The sequence below is a fragment of the Muscardinus avellanarius genome (genome assembly GCF_963383645.1).
Source record: "Muscardinus avellanarius genome assembly, chromosome: 1".
NCBI lineage: Eukaryota > Metazoa > Chordata > Mammalia > Rodentia > Gliridae > Muscardinus > Muscardinus avellanarius.
In genome coordinates, this window is record NC_137786.1 from 152,973,713 (window position 1) to 152,979,481 (window position 5,769).

Genomic DNA, 5,769 nt, shown 5'->3' on the forward strand with positions numbered 1-5,769 from the left:
ACATAATTTTCATGGATTCTGACATTCTTAACCCCTTGTTAGTGCTATTAGGGAGGGATTCAGATTTTCTTCTATCCAGAAGACCCCATTTCAGGGCTCAGGACTCCTTTCCTCCCTATCAAAGCTCTGGATTTGTCCAGGGAGATTTGCCTGGCCAAGAATCTGACTTTCCCTGAGGCTCTGCATCTTTTTTTTTAGTTAAGCCTGTGGACGACTTTTTTAAAGTTGGAAAACATAATATAAATTTCAATAATTTAACTATAAAATACACATAAATAAACCCATGCATTCGTGCATTCAGTGTCTTTTTTAAAAATGATTTGTGAGACATCCCTGTCTTTTGCACAGTATGATTTTTCTGTGTCTGACCTCTGTTGGTAGGAGATAAGGGTGTCTTTAAAGATGCAGAAAAGGCCCTTTAAAGATGCTTTAAATTGTTAATTAATAGATATAAGCAGATTATTTCCTCTTTTTGGTGATCAATGGCAATTAGGAATAGCCACCTGATTTCATAGTCCTTGTTTCTGTTCCACCCTTGTCCGCAAACCCAAGCCAGTGTACCAATTAGTTTTTCTTCTGCTTGTATCTCAGACCAATCCAGAAAAGATGAAGGTCCTAAGGAGAAAAACCTCTACAGCATGTCATGGATTATAAATGAGACATATACTACCAATGACCGGCTGATGTTGCCAGCCAGTGAACACCCCAGAACCTAGTCACAGGATTCACTTCTTAGGTCCAATTCCAGTACCCACTATGCTGGCTTAAGTTATCTTGAAGTTGAGCCTAAGCTAAAGGTCTTTGTTCAAGTGGTTTATTGCAGGAGAAGGAAGTGAGCAGACCAGAATAGAGCAGGTTAAAAAAAAAAAAAAAGCAACCAGAGTCTCATCTGGAGGCTGGCTTCAGTCTGACCTCTCAGGAAAGCTCTGGGACATACATGACACTACAGTGTTAGTTCCACCCTGAGGAGAGAGGGATAGCCCATTACATGCTTTTGCTTCCCTCTTTTCCCCCACAATAACTCAAGTCTCTAGTGAGTGTGAGGCAAGAGAGGGGAGGTATGTCCTTGGAGAAGGTGAATTGTTCTCAATCAACATTCATAGTAGCTAGGTGAAGAGTGGTGTGAGTACATCAAGCAGTGAAAATATTCCAGGGAGGGCACCAGCAGACCCACTATAGCATACGTAACATATGCTCCTTTGGCGAAGTGTTCGGTAAAATATGTTGCAGGCAAAAGCAGGAGCTGAGGACTAGATGCTGCCTGCATAGCACAGTTCTTATCATATGGCCATGTTCACTCACTCATCCCAGAGATATGAATGTCTCATTGTGTTGTAGGACTAATCCACACTCTGAGAATAAGGTAATGATTAAGTTTACAGAATTATAAGCAATAACCTTGTGGGTGATCCCAGGAAAATTTGGATAGGAGCTATCAAAGTGATGTGAATTTGTCGAGAGAGAAGGGAGAAAATATAAGGGGTGAATTACAATGGTTTGTAGAGAAGCTGAAATTTGAACTAGGGGCTGACAGGTAAGTAGGCTTTTGTCTGCTGAATTTCCCTAATTGTATAGCAATTAGATGCCTCAGTTCTAATACCTAAGTAATTGGGTTTTAATTCTAGTAGGATTTAGGTGAAAGGTTAATGGTAGAAATTTCTAGATGGTAAAAAGATATGAATCCAAGATCCAGTGCTGAAGACCTGTGTTTGATTCTGTTTCTGTCATGCAGAATGTTCCTTTGTTGACTTGAATACACAGAAGAGTGTTCAGCTTCTACTAACTTAGCTCTTCTACTAACCTAGTGTTAGTTTAGAAGGCATCACAAATAAAACAAAGTCTTTCCAGGCAAGAAATTCAGGTGCATGACACATATAGGGAGTGATGCCTCTGTTTACCATAAGATGTAGATAATTTGAATAATAGGCACTAATTTTTTGATGAATCTGATTCTGTAGACTTGGCTGAAAGGCAACAGGATCCCAATGGTCATTCCTTCTAAGTCTCATTTGTGGATTCCTCCTTGTTCTCCTCATTTCTGAATTTTGAAGTACTTGACAGCTACTAAATCTTTTTCATTCTTCTCTCTTTTGGCTACATTCAATTTCCCAGTAATTTAGTTCCGTATTTTAAATATATCCTAAATGTTGATTACATATATGTATATCTATAGATATACAGAAATATATGTACATATTCTTGAGAGTATGAGCTGCCAGTTTGTCATAGGAAAAAGAAAATTTGCTATATACTGGTTTTTAAACAATTTAGTTGTGAGGTTGAATATGAAAGCCTGTATAAATGGTGTCTTGTTGATTTTCCCTATAATATGTTGCTTATCATTCTCTAAGATTTCTATTTTTCATTCTCACTAACAGGATGACTGATTGGACCTGTTCATTAAATGCTCAAAATCAAAGCACACCTTTTGAAAACGCCGTCAGAGTGAATGAGAGAGTCCCAAAGGTTTGTGTTTGCTCACTCAACTTTGAAAATAAACCACTTCATCCATCAGATGTTGTTCTTTGTGGAACAAACAGATGAAAGCAGATGGTTAAGCAAAATTACAAATTTTCTCTTTGTTCTGGGAATACATGAAACTCTTTACCATCTCTTCTTAGTTTTTTAAGTGAGACATGTCTCCTACAACTGACTCGGACATGTAGACATAGTCTTTTTAAACATTATGATCACAATGCTGTTTATTTCTGTAATAAGGATTTTCTGCTAGTTTTGTAAAGTGATAGGTTAATCCTTTACAATCTCAGTGAGTGCATCTCTGATGGGAAACCTGTTGGGTGTATGAGCTGGGAGTCTTTCAGGGCATAAAATATTGTAATTTGAACCAAAACCATATGTGCTGCCCTCCTTAGACTGAAATTCTAAAACTTATAAAACCTGGAAGTGGAAGATTACTCTGTTCACAATTTCATTGGGTGATCCTACTTCAATATTTTACTTTTCCTGTCAGAACCCCTGGATCTACCTAAGTGGCCATTCTTTCTAAGTCTCCTTTGTAGATACCTCCTTGTTTTCCTAATATCCTAATTTTGAAATATTTGACAGGTGCTAAGTACTTTGTACTCTCTCTCTTCCAGTTACATTCACCCAAGGTAATCCCATTTAGTTCTGTAGTTTTGAGTATATTCTAAATGTTGATGTTCTATATGTAGTATTTTTGGGCCTAAATATTCAGACCTCTATTGATTTGTAGACTTTTATGTCTAGTCAATCTTTGGACTTTTCTACTTGGATGCCTAACAGTCATTTCAAAAGAAACATGTTTAAAATTGTAAAATTGAACTCTGTGTGTGTGTGTGTGTGTGTGTGTGTGTGTTACTGGAGTTTGATCTCAGGGACATTCTACCTCCATGCCCCACCCCCAGATTGTCACTGTGATATGTAATAGATTTCTCGAAACCACTGCTTCTAACTGAAATTTTGTATTTTTTGATCAATATGTCTGTAATCCCTAATATCCACTAACCAACATTCTACTCTCTGCTCTTATTAATTTGACTTTTTTAGAGTCCACATTTAAGTGAGATCGTACAGTAATTATCTTTTTTGTGCCCAGCTTATCTAACTTACCAAAATGCCCTTTTGATTCATACATGTTGTCATAAGTGAGATGATTTCCTTTTTAAAGCTGAATAGTATTTCATTGTATGCATGTACTATGTTTATTGATTCATCCACTGGTGGTTACATCTATTGATTCCATGTCTTGGCTGTTATGAATAATGCTGCGATGAACATGGAAGTATGTATATCTCCTTAATTTTATTATATATATATATATATATATATATATATATATATATATCCAGAGGTTGGAGTACTATATCAATTTGTTTTCCTATTTTAAATTTTTTTGAGGATTCACCACACTTTTTTTCCAAAATAACTATATTAATTTACATTTCAATGACAATGTTTAATGGTTCTCTTTTCTGTATAACCTCCTCAATACTTTTGATGTTTTGGTAATGGCTCTTTGAACAGATGTGAAGTGATGTCTTGTTAAGTCTGTTTTGCATTCCTTTGATAAATAGTAAAGCTGAACATTTATTTTTCAATTATTTGTTACCCATTTATATGTATTTAGATAAATAACTATTCAGGTCCTTTGCTCATATTTTATATACTTGTAAATTGTTAATTCTTTTGCCCAAATCTTTTAAAAAATATTCAAGTGTTCAAGTTGTTTGAAATCTTAATATATTCTGGATATCAACCCCTTATAAGATATATAGGTGTAGATATTTCACTTGTTCTCTAGGTTTTCTCTTCACTCTGTTGGTTTATTTGCTCTTTAGAAATGTTTTTGTTTCTCTGGGCATGGTGGTCCATGCTTGTAATCCCAGCATTTGGGAAGCTGAGACAGGAAGATGGCGGTTGGTGGACAGCCTCAGCTACTTAGTGAGGCCTTTTGCAACTTGGTGAGACCCTTTGCAACTTGGTAAACCCTATTCGAAATAAAGAATAAAAAATAGGGCTGGGGGTATAGCTCAGAGGTAGAATGCCCCTGGGTTTCACCCCCAGTACTGGAAAAAAAGAAATGTTTTAGTTTCATGTAATCTCATCTGTACAAATTTTGCTTTTGTTGCTCATGCAACATTAAAAAAATAACAGTTTAAACCAGTGTCACGGAGCCTCTCCTCTATGTTTTTAACCAATAGTTTTACAGTTTTAGATATTAAATTTATGCCTATAATCCATATACATTACTTTTTGTGTATGGTAGGATATAAGAGTCTAGTTTCATTTTTTTTCATGTGAATATCCAGTTTTCCAAGCAACATTTATTGAGGAGACTGGAAAATTATTCCTTCCTCATTGTATGTTCTTGGTACAACTGAAAATCAATTGATGTGTGTTTATAGATTTATTTCTGGTCTCTATTCTCTATCAGTCTTCTATGTGTTGGCTTTTGTGAGAATACCATCCTGTTTTGGTTACAATAGCTTTGTAGTAGACTTTGAAATTGGGTAGTAAAATGATGCTTTGAACTTTTCTTATTGTTGTTTTGATCAAGCTTACTTTAGCAGCCAGATATAGTAGTGCACACCTATAATCCCAGTACATGGGAAGATGAGACAAGAGGACCATTGGTGGTTCAAGGCCAGCCGCAGCAATTTAGCAAGACCCTTAGCAACTTAGTGAAATTCTATTTCAAAATAAAAAAAATAATGGCTGGTTGTGTAGATCAGAGATAGGATGCTCCTATGTTCAATTCCCAGTACCACCCAAAAGAAGATTACTTTGGCTATTTGTTATGTTTTATAATTTACTATGAAAATTAGAATTTTCTCTCTGAAAAATGTTATTAGAATTTTGATAGTGATTACATTGAATCTCTAGTTCACTTTGGGTAGGATGGTTATTTTAACAATATTATTCTGATTCATGAACATGAATTCTCTTCTTCTATCTTTCCATTTATCTGCCAGGCAACTTCTTTGTACAACTGTAGTTTATGTATTATTTTTTACTTGGATTACTCTAGTAGTCTTTTTTATGCTTACACATTTGGCCTCATTCTTTACCCTCTGTCCTTTACAGAACCTCTAAGTGATTCCTTGAAAGCACACCTCTGATCATTTTATCTATTTACTCAAAACTTTTGTATCTTTTTTTTTTCAAAATGGCGACTGAGGGACACAGTACTCCTCAGTAGCTGAAGCAAATAAAACTTCAGATACTTAGAAAGCTGTGTCTTAATCAACAAAATAAATACATACCAGGAACCAAAACAAATCCTGGTAC